This window comes from Spermophilus citellus, assembly GCF_964194105.1.
Source record: "Spermophilus citellus genome assembly, chromosome: 4".
Lineage (NCBI taxonomy): Eukaryota > Metazoa > Chordata > Mammalia > Rodentia > Sciuridae > Spermophilus > Spermophilus citellus.
The window spans coordinates 215,926,782-215,943,563 of NC_138185.1; the positions used below are offsets into that span (position 1 = coordinate 215,926,782).

Sequence of the window (16,782 nt, forward strand, 5' to 3'; positions counted from 1 at the left end):
AACACACACGTCGCTTCCACCTTTGCCACCCCTCCAGCATAGTCCCCTTCCTCCAAAAGACTGCGAACCCCCAGGAGGTGGGCCCGCTCCATACCTCTGGCACAGGGCTCCATACCTCTGGCACAGGGCTGGGAAAGGCTGCACATGGGCAGGGCAGGTTGCCCCCCCCCAAACTTGGGAGCCAAACCCAGAGCAAAGCAGCTGAGAGCCGTCCCCAGAGCTGTCCACTCCCTGGCTGGCCAGGTCAGCACACTGGGGCACGAGAGCCAGCCTTGTTGACCTCAGCAGCAATGCAAGAGCTGCACAGGGCAGCTCAGAAGAGCTTCTCGCCTCTCTGGGCATCCCACCCCACCAGGGGAAGTCTGGACTCCAGACAGGAGCTCCTCTGGGGGCCCTGGGAGGGCAGCTGGGAGTCCACGTTTGCCAGGCCCCTGGAGGGGTGGCAAGCCCCGAGCAGTGCTCATTCCATCCTGAAGCTGCTGTGACGGCGTGTGGAGCACGGGTCAAGAACCAGAGGCCCAGGGTGGTTGTTGCCCAAGGTCATAGGACAGTCAACCAAAGAGCCAGGGCAAGGAGCCAGGTCTACCCAGCAGCCTGGAAGAAGAGAAGTCAGGAAAATCAAGCTGGGGATATGGGGGGTCCTGGTGCTCGCTGCAGGCTGTGACCCACACCGGCCTCATCTGCCCTCCCCCAGCATGAAGGATGGGAGGACTGGCAGGAGGCTCAGGATCAGAGTCACAGAGCCACTGCCGCTCTGCTGTGGGGGCGTGATGCTGAGGTCCCAGTAAACTGCAGGATCTGCAAGGAGCAGGCACGAGACAGGAGCTTGTCAGGCTCCCACAGTGACCCCAACTGTCACACACCACTGCTGATTGCTGACCTGGGCCCACCGCACTTGTTCCACGTGGCTACACTGCAACTCGTTCATCCTCAAAGAGCCTTTGAGGACGTACCACCATCACTCCCACTTTCCATTTGAGGGAGCGGGCACCATGGAGACGCTCCCGGTGTGGAGCTAACAGTGAGCAAGAGGGACGGCCTGGGCTGGGGTGGGGCTCAGTGGTAGAGCGCTCGCCTAGCACATGTGAGGCGCTGGGCTTGATCCTCAGTACCACATAAAAATAAATAAATAGAAACAAAGGCATTATGTACACTGCAACTAAAAACAAACAAACGAAAAAGAGGTACGGCCTAGGGTACACTGGGTGGTTTGGCTCCAGGTCCAGCCTAGTGACCATGGCTGCGGGCTCAGGGTGTCCCTAACAGCATCTCCTCTGCTCGGTGGCAGTACTGAAACAGCAGCAGCTTCAGCAATGGGAAGCACGAAGGCGACCCCTGCAGTCCAGCCACCCACTGTGCGGAGTCCCACTTTCCACAGGGTCAGCCGCCTGTGGCCATCTACAGAGCACTGAGCTTTAAACCGCACCTGGCGAGCAGGGTGATGAGCAGGGTGACAAGCAGAGTGAGGGGCTCTCCAGCCTGCACCACCCACGTCACAGCCCGACTCATTCCTGCGTCCAGCACGACACCACAGTCACCGCCTCAGTTACCAGATCAGCTGTCCTAGAACACAGGCTTGCGCTCAAGGAACCTTTGCTTTACTTAATACTGGCCCCAAAGTGCAAGAGCAGGGATGCTGGAATTGTCCTATTTTGTTATGAGATTGTCGCCTAATTTACGAACTTTTTTTTCAGTGCTGGGGATCCACCGGGACTCACACATGCAAGTGATAGGCAAGCGCTGTATCACTAAGCCACACCCCCCCATAAATTAAACTTTATCATGTGATGTAGTATAGGGAAAACACAGTAAGTGTAGGGCTTGGCACTAGCTGAAGTTCCAGGCTTCCACTGGGAGTCTTAGAACATACCCCCCCTGGATAAGGGACAAAAGCATAACACATAATCTCAATGATGTAGAAAGCATCTCACAAGATCTAATACCTTTTTACAGTACAAACACAACAAACAGAAAGAAGGGGATTTAATCACCCTAATAAAGAGCATCCTCAGAAACCCACGCTTTAAGATAACATCAAATCCACCACTGAAAGCCTGGGTATTTTCCCCCTAAGATTAGGAGCAAGGCAGGGATATTTGTTCTGGCCACTCCTAGTCAACACCTTGCTGCAGACTCTAGACAGGGCCACTAGACAAGAAAAACGAAATAAAAACATCAAAATAGAAAGAAATAAAACTATGTCTGTTTGCAAATATTATGATATGGTACACAGAAAATCCCAAGAAACACACACACACACACACACACACACACACACACCCTCCCAACTCAGCTGGAGCTAATAATAACCAAGTTCACCAAGGCTGCAGGATACAAAAGCAACACAGGAAATACAACTGCATTTCTATACCCAACAATGAACACTCTAAATGTGATGTGAAGAAAATAATTTCATTTACAAAACCTTCACAAAGAATAGAATATTTGAGAATAATTTAATAAGTACAAAACAAACTCTGAAAACTACAAAGTATCACTGAAGGAAATTAAAGAATGCTTCAATAAATGGAAAGACACACTAGGTTCATGAACAGAGTAAACATTATTAAGTTGGCAATGTTTTGATCTATAAACTCAACACAATACCCATTGAAATACCAGCCTTTTTTTCAGGAATTAACAAGCTGACCCTAAAATTCACATTAAATGTAAGGGACCCAGAATAATCCAAACATCTTAAGAAGCACAAAGCTATAAGACTCACACTTTTTTTTTCCAAAACTTTCCATGGGGCTGGGGTGTAGCTCAGTGGGAGAGTGAGAGCCTGGCCTGCACAAGGCCTGGGGTTCAATCCCCAGCCCACAAAAACAAAGAAATAAGTGAAACTTTCTACAAAGCAAGTCATTGAGACAGTACAGTACAGGAGTAAGGCAGCCATGCAGATCCATGGAACAGAATGGAGAATCCGGATGTGAATTCATTCACCTGTGCTCAGTTGCAAAAGAACTTAATGAGGAAAAAATTTTCTTTTCAACGAATGGTGCTAGTACAACTTGTTACCCATTAGAAAAAGACTGAAATTGCAATCCTACCTCACATCACATACAAATTAATTAAAAATGGATCATGAACTAACTATAAGAGCTAAAACTACAAAACCCTTTGAAGAAAACATCTGTGTGAGTCTTCATGGTCTGAATTAGGCAATATCTTCTTAAATATGGCACTAAAAGCACAATCAAAGCCAAAATAGATCAACTGGATACCATCAAAATAAAAAACTTTCATGTTTCAAAAAGTACTATAAAGAAAGTGAAAAGACACCCGGAGAATGGGAGAAATATTCTTGAATCATATATTGGGTACAGGACTAGTATTCAAAACATATAAAGAACAATTAAAACTAAACAATAAAAAGTCAACCCAAGTTTAAAATGGGAGAAGGTTTCTGTTATTTTGTTTGTTTACTCATAGGTGGACACAATACCTTCTATGTGGTGCCAAGGATCGAACCCAGTGCCTCATGCATGCCAGGCGAGGGCTCTACCATTGAGCCATGATCCCAGCCCCTGGGCAAAGGTTTTGAGTACAACAGTTCTCAAAATAAGAAATAAAAATGGACAGTAAGTCCATGAAGAGATGCTCAACATCATTCACCATCAGGGACTCCTGTGTTGAGGATGTCGAAGATTCAAACCCTCATGCGTTGCCAGTGGCAATGTAAGTGACGTAGCCACTTCGGGAACAGTCTGGCAGGACCTTGGGCAGTTAAAAAGGTACCATGTGACCTGGCAACTCCACTCCTAGCAATGTGAATCATATCCATTAAAAAAATTTTATTTTTAAAAAGCCAGCAGTGCCACTTACTGAGTGCTCTCCAAGGGACAGTGAGCTAAGTAATACCTTCCAACAACCCTGCAGTCTGTCCCCACTCTTGTCAAGTTCACAGTGAAGTCAGCGAAGAGACACTCCCCCCAGAGATGATGAAGGTATATTCCCCCCAGAGGTGATGCACAGGGACACTCCCCTGAGAGGTGACAGGTTCAGAAGAATTGCAAGGACCAGATACTCCCAACGAACATGTGGCACCAGCACTAGTCTCTTATTAGACATATGGTTTGCAAATATTTTCCCATTCTATGAGTTGTCATTTTCCTTCCTTTATAGTTCTCCTTGATGCACAAAAGTTTCTTAGGCTTCAGACACACCCAGCTCTCTGAAATCCTGTGTATAAGATGGCAGCCCCGGTGGTAGCAGAGGCCAAGTGGGCCAGACAGAGGGGCACAACCACAGAGTCACGTTCTTATTTGTCTATCCTGATTCGTAGCTGGCTATCCATGCCTGACTGACTCTGGGGAGGGGTGGGCTGGAGCTGAGCCTGGCCCAATCCCACAGCCAGATGAGACCCGTGTGCCAAGCTGAGGCCCAGGGAACCAATCTTAGGTGAAGGCAGCCCAGATCCTGCAGAGTTGAGGCAGGGGAGGATCTGTCCCTTACTGGGCTGTAGACCACTTGGAACTGCTGGTACCAACAACATCTGTGCTGCCTGAGCCAGTTTCTGGCCACCTGTAGCCCACCAGACCTGCCTGTGAAATCACTATGGACTTGGACACTACCCACTGTTCTTATTTGATTTCGACGACCATTCACCGCCACCACCAACAAAAACGCACTGAGCGCCTCCTGAACTCTGAGCTGTGACAGTGTGTGATCGTGGACACCCCTCCCTGCACGGAGCTCACTCCAGCCCAACGGGCGGGGAAATGACCCACACAGAGGAGTGGTACAGCTGGGAGGGGAAGCATGGGGTACATGAGGGAAGCGCCCCACGAGGCCTCGCTGAGCAGGGGCGGGGGAGGGCAGCCCAGAGGCCATGTGGCTGGGGGCCCAGCATGCCTCCGTTACCTCATGCAGCCTGGATCCGGGCCCTGTGGTCAGTCCAGCAGGTAGGCACAGTGGCCACCCAGCTCGGGGCAGGCTGGAGAGGGAACCAGGCCCTGCAGCATGGGGCAGGGGTACACAACCACCTGGTGCTAGCTGACACACAGCAGTGCCCACGTGAGGGACGGGGACAGCAGAAGCTCCTCTGCTCACCCATGGGAAGCTCAGGGCAGCCCCGCCAGCAGCCCTTCGCCCACATGGAAACGGGCAGATGCTCTGGTAAGTGAGCCTGGGAGCCCATGAGGCTATTTCTGGTCCCCGGGAAGCCACTGCTGCTGCTGTTGATCTGTCATCTTTATTTCTGGGCGGGGGCTGGGAGGAGGCTACTTTGGCTGGAGGTTGGGCTGCTTCTCCTAAGAACTGCTCCCTCAGCCCCCAGAGAAGCTGCAGCGTCTTCCCTCTCCGCCCCTCGGATCAGAGCCTGTGGAGCTGGAGGGCCCTTGGAGAGGGGCAAGCCCAACCATAGGTCACGATCCAGCCAGGGGGAGGGAAAGGGGTTCAAGGCCACCCAAGTTCCTGGTGGGGCCAGGGCCAGCACTGGCATCGGGGCACACAGTTCTGCCCTGCCCACTCTGCAGGTGACCTTTTTCTCATGATGCTGGCAGCCTCCACAGCACTAGCAAGAAAACAAGAGGACCAATGACAACATCTGGACACAGCAGGACAACGGGGGCAGCTCTGAAGCCAGCCAGCCTCCCTGACCCTGGGACAACCAATCACAACCAAAGCTTTGGCAAACGACTCCATAGCACTGAGTCTTGCGCGCCCTACAGTGGGGTAGGCTGCTGGGGAAGCCCAGGAGAGCAGGCAGTCAGGACAGTGTCCACGTTGGGTTTCCTGGGCCCACCACACACCCAGGTGCTGAGGGCCGCACCCTTGAGAGCCTCGTCCTCATCCTCACTTGCTGGTTTTCTGAACAAGTCAATTTCCTTCTCAGTTTTGTTTTTACTGTCACCTATTTTTCTGGTGGCTCTGCCTCTCCCGGCCACTTGACGGGCAACGCTTCCCCCTAATGACAGACAAGTTTTCTCCATCTCAGGGCTGACGAGGCTGTGGGCTTGCGCTGAATCACTTCCATAGCCGAGTTCCCAGAAGTGAGTTCCAGGGTCCACGGGAATCAGCATTTCAGTGGTTCTTGCCATACTGTGTCCCAAAAGAACAGAAGGGCTATGCTGTGGTGCCAGTAACCACCTGTTGTGCCCAATGCCTTCCTCAGCCCTGGCTGATCCCATGTTCAGAAATCTGGGAAGGTCCTTTACAGAGGGAAGGGGGTGGGCAGCATGATGAACAAGCCCATCCCCCTGGGGCCAGCTGGGGGGCCCCAGGCCAGGCAGGGAGCTCGGGGCAGGCAAGTGCTTAACAGTGAACAAAGTCCTGCATGCAGGCCCAGAGAGACCCAGGTGCACACCCTGTGCTTCCCGGTCCTGGCATGCCTGGCAGCAGGCATGGGGCGAGCCAGTCCTGTCCACCTGTGGAGTGGCAGGAGTGTTGTGGAATCTGCGAAAGCCAGACAAAAAAGCATCCACTCTCGGGGTGACGGGCGAGTCTGGTGCTGCTGTTTGTGCACACCCTTCCCGAGGACACAGCAAGGGCAGCTCTGGGCTCCCAGGTGCTCCCAGGAGTGAGGCCAGCAGGAGCAGAAGGACTCCCTGCAGGTCAGGAGCAGGCAGGAGAGCCAGCCCAGGGTTCGGGCATCACTCCACCTGCACTGGAGACCCACGAGGGCACGGAGGTGGTGTCTGAATGGCCTGTGAGGGCACAGGATCTGCAGGAACCCTCCAGCCAAGGAGGTGCTGACCCACTGGGTAGGCCCAACAGAAGGCAGACCCATGAGGGCAGGGGCCTGGCCGATCAAGCCCATGGCTGTTCTTCCAGCAAGGAGTGAAGAAATGAATGCACCAGACACCAGCCTGCGTCCCCACCTCCTGTCTGAAGGAGGACGTCCATGTCAACACACAGGTTCCCACGGGGTGCGGGGCAAGCTGGCAGGGTGCCTCAGACACGGCCCCTCACAGCCAGGCTCAGTTCTGCTTTATTGGGCCACTCCCCATTCCCAGGGCCCTCTCTGTATGGCAGGAAGCAGTCTTATTCACAAGGGGGCAGTGAGGTCCCCATGGGGGCAGCAGACACCAGAATGGGGGTGGCGGGACCAGGGGAGGCAACAGGATCCAGGTTCTCACCAAATCCCTGAAAGCAAGAGCCGGAGCACACTCAGCCCTGCCTTGCAGCCCTGCCTTCCAGCCCTGGAGCCTGCGCATGCTGGTCCCTCAGCCCTGCAGGCCCTTGCTGGCCTCTTTGTGGCCTAGGACACTCCTGCTTATTCCCTGACATGTGGGTCAGGACACTGTGCTCATCTGTACTCTGCACCCCTCTACGCCCAGTTTGTGGCAAGTGACTCATCTCTCCCTGTCGCCCGAGGGCCCCTTGCGGGCAGGGCCCAGCAGGCCCTCAGCATGCTGGGATTTTAACAGGATGCGTCCCTTCAAAATAAGTAGGAACAACTGAATAACAGAGGCATGACCCTTGTGTCTAAGGCCCAGTAATAGTCCTGGATGAGATAAAATGGAAATAACATGTTTTGTTTTGTTTATTAAGACATCAAAAGTTCCCGGCCCTGAAATTGACGTCCTGGGGATGTGGGAAGGAGGAGCCTCTTGGAAACCACTGAAAATCTGCTGCAGCCCTGGGTTGGCTCCAGGAGCTGCAGACTGCCATCCCTGTGGCCCCTGTGGCTAAGCCAAACCCCTCAATAGCATGAAAGGCCCGAGGACTAAGTGCCAGGTCCCAATCCTGGATCCACCGTATCATCCGGGTGGCCGCTTAACCACGGCGTCTCTCTCCCCACCTGCAGGAGGTTCAACAGCAGCACCCACAGGGGTTGCCGTGAAGACGGCTGAGTGCACATCAGTCACCACCCTGAGCACGTGTGGCACACGGCAAGCCCAAGGCAAGACTTCACTGCTGTGACCAACTGGAGCTGGCTTGCCTCCCGTGCTCCCTGAGTTCCACCCTACAGCCCTCGGGACGAATGAGGGGCTGGGAGCTCCTCAGGGGCCGGCACCAGGAATAACCAAGGCTGTAGATTCTCTCTCAGGCAATCCCATGGAATAGGGACGACCAAAGGCCCTGACTGTGCCACCCAGGCACTGAGGAGCTCCCACACGGCTGGTGGGTTCTCAGGACCAAAGGCAGACAAGCCCTGGGGCACCCGGTCACTGGAGGCAGCTGGAGCAGCCATTTATCAGACAGGACTGGGCATTTCCCACCACCCAGTTCACCAGAGCATCTGAGGCCTGAGACCTGGCGAGGTCACATGAGGACTGGGGTGTCGGGAAGGCCAGGGCTGCTTCTGAGAGGTCTCCAACCATGTAGACCAGAGGTGACCTTATAAGCCTCGGGCCACAAAGGCCAGGCCAGGCCTATGTTCCCACCTCAGATCCAACCCAGACAGAGGGGAGGAAGCAGATTTCCTGAGTGTCCCTGCGGCAAGTGTGGGAAGGAGCAGTCCAGTCTGAGGCTAAGCCACCTGCTCCACTCCTCCAGCCTTCAGGCCCCAGGACGGGGGCCTGCCTGCACCGCCAGCCCTCCTCCCTACCAAATGTACCACATGAGCTACACTCAGGGTCTCAGTCAAGCTCCCACCTCTGGACATGGGCTCAGTGCCTGGCACCTGGTCACCCTGTCATAAATGTTTACTTGGCATCTGTCTCCCCGACACCCAGGGAGGCTCAGAAAGGGCAAGAGCTGTCCGCCTTGCTCACCGCTGTGTGCCCAGGGCCAGCCACCCAGCTCAGAACACAGCAGGCCTGCAGTGGTGGGATGATGACCCTCTAGACCAGCATGACCAGGCCACAGGATGCTGCGTGTTTGGTGAGACGTTATTCTGGGCGTGCCTGGGTGAGACGGCATTGGAATCAGGAGACAGAATAGAGCCTACTGGCCTCCCCCGTGTGCTGGGACTCGTCCAATCATTTGAAGGCCCGACTGGAAGGTGAGGTGGGTGAACGAGAATTCCTCTTGGCCTCTGCTTTCCAGCTAGGACCTAGGCTTCCTGGCCCCCAGGGTTCTGGACTTGGCTGGAACTTCACGACCCACTCTCCTGGATCTCTACTCTCCGGCTGGAAAATCCTGAGACTCTCAGTCTCCATAATCACAAGAGCCAATTTCCATTTCTTCAATTGTGAAGTGGACTCCAAATCCTGTCCCCTTGAGGGGGCTGGCCCAAGAGGCCCAGGGACAAGTAGTACAGAGCCTCAGGAGGCAGGGCCAGAAGAGGGGCTCTTTCCTGGGACATATGCCCTGGGCCCCTGAGCCACCAAGCCAGCAGCATGGCTGCTCGGTCCCTGCCCTGCTGAGCAGCGGGCTGTGAGACTGCAGTGCAGAGTGGCCTGGAGGAGCCCAGCCAAGCCCCAGGTTTGTGAGCAAAATAAGCACCTGTTATTGTCTTAAGCCATTGTTTTGGCTTGCTCAGTGACAGACAAGCAGGACAGAGGCTTATAGAAACGACACGTGGGGGCACTGTGCGGGCACGGCACACAGCGCAGGCGGGGCTCAATGTGAACCGCGACCAGACGGGCACAGGCAGCATGCTCCCTGCCAAATGCTGGAGGGCATCAGCTCCTGGGGTCCTCACAGCAAACCACAGGTCCATTATATAACCTCCACTTGGCACATGAGCAAGCCAAGGCCTTCAAGATCAAAGCCACACGGGCAGTGTTTGGGAAGAGAGCCTCACTCCTCGCCACCGATCGTTCCCAGGAAGAACACTGAGCCTGGAAGGAGCTGAGGCTCCTATCCCTGCCTCAGAGACTCAGGGACCCAGAGATGCCGGTGTCCAACCAGCCGTGCTGCTGGCCCCTACTCCTGGCTGCTCCCGGCTGCTGGGGTAAGTGTCACCCTGAGAAGCCTCCTTCACCTCTCTAGGCCTCGGTTTCCCACTCTGTGAATGGGAGGGGCAGTCCTAGGTTGTTGAGGATCAGGTGGGTTCAACGGAAGCCAACGTGGAGTAGAGGACCTGTGGGATTCCTCCAGCCCCCTGTCAGTCACCATCATTACTGGGCTGGGGCTGGGGCTCAGTGGTAGAGCGCTCGCCTAGCATGCAACAGGCACTGGGTTCGATCCTCAGCACCACATACATGTAAAAAAAAAAAAAAAAAAAAAAAAGATACTGTGTCCACCTAAAACTAAGAAATAAATATGAAAAAAAAGGTCCACCCCTTTCCAAACAACTCAGCAGAACACCACGGTTCCTTTTCCTTGGGTCAACTCCATATGGCTGACTAGGTTGACTTTTTCTGAACAAAACAGGTTTTTATACACAAACAGAAACAAAAGAAAGGCTTACAACTATGTAAATGTGCTGAGAAGCAGATTTTTAGTTTGAATCCATCCCATTTATTGATTCTTGCGCTACAGGAGTCTTATTAAGAAAGTTGAGGCCTAATACAACATGATGGAGATTTGGGCCTACTTTTTCTTCCATTAGATGCAAGGTCTCTGGTTTAATTCCTAGGTCCCTGATCCACTTTGAGTTGAATTTTGTGCATGGTGAGAGATAGAGGTTTAATTTCATTTTGTTACATGTAGATTTCCAGTTTTCCCAGCATCATTTGTTGAAGAGGCTATCTTTTCTCCAATGTACATTTTTGGCGCCTTTGTCTAATATAAGATAACTGTAGTTATGTGGGTTAGACTCTGTGTCCTCTATTCTGTACCATTGGTCTACAGGTCTATTTGGTGTCAGTACCATGCTGTTTTAGTTACTACTGCTCTGTAATATTGTTTAAGGTCTGGAATGTTAATGCCACCAGCTTTACTCTTCTTGCTAAGGATTGCTTTGGCTATTCTGAGTCTTATTTTCCAGATGAATTTCATGATTGCTTTTTCTATTTCTATAAGGAATGTCATTGGGATTTTGATTGGGATTGCACTGAATCTGTATAGTGCTTTTGGTAGTATGATCATTTTGACAATATTAATTCTGCCTACCCAAGAACAAGGTAGACCTTTCCATCTTCTAAGGTCTTCTTTAACTTCTTTCTTTAGCATATTGTAGTTTTCATTATAGAGGTCTTTCACCTCTTTCATTAAGTTTATTCCCAAGTATTTTTTTTTTGAGGCTATTTTAAATGCAGTGGTTTTCCTTGTTTCTCTTTTAGTGGATTTGTCACTGATGTACAGAAATGCCTTTGATTTATGAGCATTGATTTTATATCCAGCTACTTTGATGAATTCATTTATTAGTTCTAGGAGATTTCTGATAAAATGTTTTGGGTCTTTTAAATATAGAATCATATCGTCTGCAGTGAGGTGAACAGACAATCTACAGAATGGGAGCAAATCTTTACCACAAGCACATCAGATAGAGCACTAATCTCTAGGATGTATGAAGCATTCAAAAACCTTAACACCAAAAAACAAATAACCCAATCAATAAATAGGCCAAGAAACTGAACAGACACCTCTCAGAAGATGATATAGAATCAATCAACAAACATATGAAAAAATGTTCAACATCTCTAGCAATCAGAGAAATGCAAATCAAAACTAAGATTTCTACAGGGTAAAAATGGGAGTTCATAACCCACTTGAATCAAAGTGTGAAATATGATATGTCAAGAACTATGTAATGTTTTGAACAACAATAAAAAATAAAAAAAAATTTTAAAAAAAGAATAATTTTTTTGTAAAGATTTTTACAAATTGAGGAATAATGCAATAAAGTGCATGAAGTTTCATGTAAAAAAAAAAAACTAAGATTTCATCTCACTGCAGTCAGAATGGCAGCTATCAAGAATACAAACAACAATAAGTGTTGGTGAGTATGTGGGGGAAAAGGCACACTCATACATTGCTGGTGGGACTGCAAATTGGTGCAGCCAATCTGGAAAGCAATTTGCAGATTCCTTGGAAAACTGATAATGGAACCACATTTGACCCAGCTATCCCACTCCTCGGTTTATACCCAAAGGACTTAAAAACAGCATACTACAGGGACACGCCACATCAATGTTTATAGCAGCACAATTCATAATAGCTAAACTGTGGAACCAACCTAGATGAATGGATAGGGAAACTCTGGCATATATACACAATGGAACATTACTCAGCATTAAAAGAGAATAAAATCATGGCATTTGCAGGTAAATGGACAGAGTTGGAGAATATAATGTTAAGTGAAGTTAGCCAATCCCAAAAAACCAAATGCTGAATGTATTCTTTGATATGAGGATGCTGACTCATAATGGCGATGGAAGTGAGCATGAGAGAAATGGAGGAACTTTATATAGGGCGAAAAGGAGAGAGGGGAAGGGAGAGGGCAAAGGGGTAGGAATGACGGTGGAATGAGTTAGGTATCATTATCCTAAGTACATGTATGAAGACACCAATGGTGTGAAAATATTTTGTGTATAATCAGTGACTTGAAAAACTGTGCTCTAGGGCTGGAATTGTGGCTCAACGGTAGAGCGCTCGTCTAGCATGTGTAGGGGCCTGGGTTTGATCCTCAGCATCATATAAAAATAAATGAAGGAATGGAGGTGTTGTGTCCAACTACAACTAAAAATAAGTAAATATTTTAAAAATTCTGCTCTGTGTGTGTAATATGAAATGAATTGCATTCTGCCCTCACGTATAACAAATTAGAATAATTAAATTTAAAAAAATATGTAAATATGAATGGAAACTTGGAAATATCTATTTTGTAAAAAATTTTTTAGTTTTATTTTTTTAGTTGTTGGTAGACCTTTATTTTATTTATTTTACGTGGTGCTGAGAATCAAACCCAGTGCCTCACACATGCCAGGCAAGTGCACTATCGCTGAGCCCCAGCACCAGAAATATCCATTTTTATAAACCACAATTTTTTGTTATCAATCAGAAAATCCATATTCATTTTGCAATTAAAGGTCAAGCCTGCGGATGATTTTTTTTAACTCAGCAGTTCATAAAATTTTATAGTGAATAAAAGAATCATCACCTTGACAAATGTAGCAATATCAAATAGAATCCAGCAGCTTCTGCTGTTTAGGAATGCGGAACATGAGGTTAAAACACTAAAAGGGTCAGGTCATTTTTTTCTATGCTGGTTGCCACATCTTACCAAAAAACAAAAACAAAACAAACAAAATCCAGTCGGGCACAGTGGTGTACGCCTGTAATCCCAGGGGCTCAGGAGGCTGAGGCAAGAGGATTGTGAGTTCAAAGCCAGCCTCTGAAACTCAGAGAGGCCCTCAGCAGCCCAGCAAGACCCTGTACCTAAATAAAATATAAAAAAGGGCTGAGATGTGGTTTCAGTGGTTAAGTGCCCCTGGGTTTAATCCCTAGTACAAAAAAAAAAAAAAAAAAAACCAAGCATAAAACTGTTTTTAACCCATTATTTACATAAAGGAAATCATAAAATCCAATGCATCTGTACAGTTGTGTGGTCTTATGTATGATAAACAATTGAATAACTAAAAGAAAATGCTCCAGTGTCACCATGGAGAGCCCATGGCTATCTGCTGGCACAATGGGCAGCATCCACATGTGGTGGACTTCACCCTCTGACTAGGAGATGAGCTGGGGCCAGCCTCACTGCAGGAGGTCTTTTAGAGCAGAAGGTCTTTTCTGAAGAAGAAGCTCTGCTGGACCACCCGTCAGGCCTGGAGACGGAGGGGCCATGAGAGAAGGAAGGAGCCGACAGCCAGGAAGGAGGGGGACCTCAGTCCTACACTGAACTGAATTCTGCCCACAAGAATGTAGTGGAGGCTGCTTCTTTCCCCAGGCCTCCAGATGAGCACTCCGCCTGGCTGGCCCCTGGTTTCCGCCCATGACTCCCTGAGAACGCACTTCTGACCTCTCCGATGGTGCCATAAGAAATGAGCCACTCAGCTCCTCGCTTGCTATGCAGCAGCAGGGAACTAACGTAGCAATTACCATGCCTTCTCAAGGGAGAAAAGTAATGGGGCTATTTAAAGCCACTGGGGAGGGACGGCTTGGGAACGGCCCTCAGTCCCTGATGCCTACAGGTGAGCTTTCTGGGAACGCACTGGAGGTAGGGGACCAGCCTGCAATGGGGGTGGGGTGTTTCTGGAGAGGGACAGAGGGAAACAAATGCCACCACGGGGCATCTCCCAGCAGGAGAAGGCATGGCAAGGTGGGCGAAGCCTGCCATGGCCAGCAGGGTGAGTGGTTTTCCTCCCAACTGACCAAGTTAATGGCCCATTTCGTCTTGTGAGGCCAGACAGCCCACTGCACCTGGAATGTTCAAGTCCAGGAGTGGAGGAGCCAGACACTGGCCAGGCAGAGAGACATTCCTGAGCCCTGACTGGCTGCTGCAGTGCGGACTAGCTCCCCAGCAGCTGTTCTCAGTGAGTCACTCACAGCCCCCTCTGGACCCCGGGCCAGCCTCATCAACCCCACTCAGCTTCAGCTCCCCAAACTCAGCAGACCTTTTGTTTTCAAGATGTTTAAAAAATAACATTTGGAGTGTTTCTGGCAGAACCTGTTCTAAAAGCAGGACAGAAAATACCAGTGTGGCCCAGCAGGAGGATGCTGCTGCATTGATGGGGTTCCCTGTTTTTTTTTTTTTTTTTAAATAATGGGACAATTTCTTTCATACAGAAGGGCTCTGATAAATAATAAAAAACCAATAATGCGGCAGAGATGGGCAAACGCCATGCAAACATTCACTCGCAGAAGAAACGTGAGTAAACACAGGAAGAGGCGATCCTGCCAATAATGACAAATGAGCTCGATTCCATGCCCCCCAGGTGACTCGCATGATTAGGAGGAAAATTTGTTCAAACTTTTTGAAGGGCAATCCAGCGAGATCTGCCAATGTGAGCAATGTTTAGAATCGTCAAATGAGAAATTCCACTTCTAGGGATTAATTCTCCAGAAACATGCAGAGGTCTGTTTACTGAACAGCCTTGTCTGTTGGAAAAAAAAAAAAAAAATTCCAAACAAACCTGGAATAATGAGCCCAAATAATCTGACTGAATTGTGATTCATTCATTCATAGGCTGAAATATTATGTTGCCATCAAAAGGGGCAGACCTCATCTCCCTCGTCTTCATGGGCTGACGTGGAAAGAAGTCAAGATGAATACTGAGGGGATAAAAGTTTTACCAGAAAACATGCGACCTGGCCCTGCTTCTGTTTCCTTTTTAAATGTACACATATTTCTGCCAAGTGTGAGAAGCACCAGAAGGATGGATTACCAAACTGAACAGCAGCTGCCTCTGAAGATCTGAGAGTCCCCAACAGTGAGGGTCCCACAGACGAAGGGGCGATTCCCGGGAAGATGTGCAATTCCATTGTTGGGGTGCTTAGCTCTCAGGAGCCTCCTGAGCAGGCCTCTCACCAGAAGCACTGCAAAAGTGGGAGGGGGGACCCTACGGCAGACGGGGTGGGAAGGCTGAGGACTGCGGCGTTTCACTGACTCTTTTGTTTAAATAACTTTATTTTATTCATTTTTATGCCATGCTGAGGATGGAACCCAGTGGCCCACACATGCCAGGCAGCGCTCTGCCACCGAGCCCCAGCCAGCCCTGCTGCACTGCTTCTAAGCACGTCTTTCACGTTTCTCCAGCTGTCAGCTGGGTTGTCTCAGAGTCCCTGGCAGGTCACGACTGGCAGGCCAGTTTTTCCTTCTACTGGAATATGAAGAATCAGTGCACCCTACGACCAGGGCAAGACCCAGTACCTGCCCGCCCTGCAGGTTCACACTCAGACACTGACGTCCCTGAGAAGTCCTGTGGCAAGGAAGCGCATGGCCCCGCGCGACTCCAACACGCCCCGCGCTGCGTCCTTATTTTCGGTTTCCCTTTGTTTATGAGAGTATGCTGGGGCTCCCTGAAGTTCCACCCAGTCCTTACGGATGGCTATGAAGTTGCAGGGTTCCATTGCTTTCAGGTGTAGCTGGAGCGGGCAGTGTTTGAAATCCTGTTGGCACACACCACTGGCCAGAACCTTGGATAGGTGCTGCAAACCCGGGGGTGGGGGGTGCCCACAAAGTGACTCTTATAAGGTACCTGACAGCTACGAGGGAAATCAGAAACTTACAGTCAGAACCTGCAGACTGTAGCCAAATAATGGCTGTTGCACAGACAGGTGCGCTGTCGCCTCGGATGGGTGGGTCAGAGGGCTCGGCACCTCTGGGAGGCCACTCCTGCCCCACATGCATGACCCCGCCCAGATCCTTGAAAGTCCCGAGAAATCCAAATGGAGGGGTGCGCTCTAAAATAAATGGTTAGGGCTCTTCCAAAGTGTCAAGGTCACAAAAGACAACCAGAGGTCCTCGGAAACCCTCGGTGCATTGTCACTCAGGAGAAGGACTATACTCTGAGGAGTCTTGGGGCGATGAGGGAGGGCCACCATCCTTATCCCTCCCTGGATGACAATCTGAAAGCTGAGCCTCGATGCAGTTAGATGACTTGCCCAAGTGCCCTGAGGAATGAATCTGCTATAGACAGCACCGCTGCCCTGGAGGAGCGGTTCCCTGGAGAGAGCTGGATCAAGCTGGAAGGCACTGAGCGGCACCTGCCTGGGCTCTCTCCTCACCTTTAAAGACATGGAGAATCGCTTCAGCTGCAGGCCCAGGCCTCGCGCTCCTGCTGCAGAATAAATGACTGCTGCCAGACACTCTGGCCAGCTCCCTCCATGGGCATGCTGAGTGTCCACCGCCTCACTTACACCCCAGGGAGGGATGTGAAGATGCTCACCCAGGAGCTGGGAGACTGTGCAAGGCAGGGGAGGAGCAGGTCCCCAGGGATGTCCCTCAGGAGGAGCTGGTCCTATGAGGGGCAAGGAACTTGGGGAGAGGGAGCTAGAGGTCCCAAGCAGTCCACCTCACCTCACCGATTGGCTCAGGATCAGCCCACAATCTGGTGGGATAGC

The 16,782-nt window shown here is 50.4% G+C and overlaps 1 protein-coding gene across 3 annotated transcripts in view; it reads right to left on the reverse strand.

Moving 5' to 3' along the window:
- Window positions 1-16,782, reverse strand: part of ITPK1 (inositol-tetrakisphosphate 1-kinase) — a 135,243-nt gene that overhangs the window by 19,289 nt on the left and 99,172 nt on the right. The window lies entirely within an intron of this gene.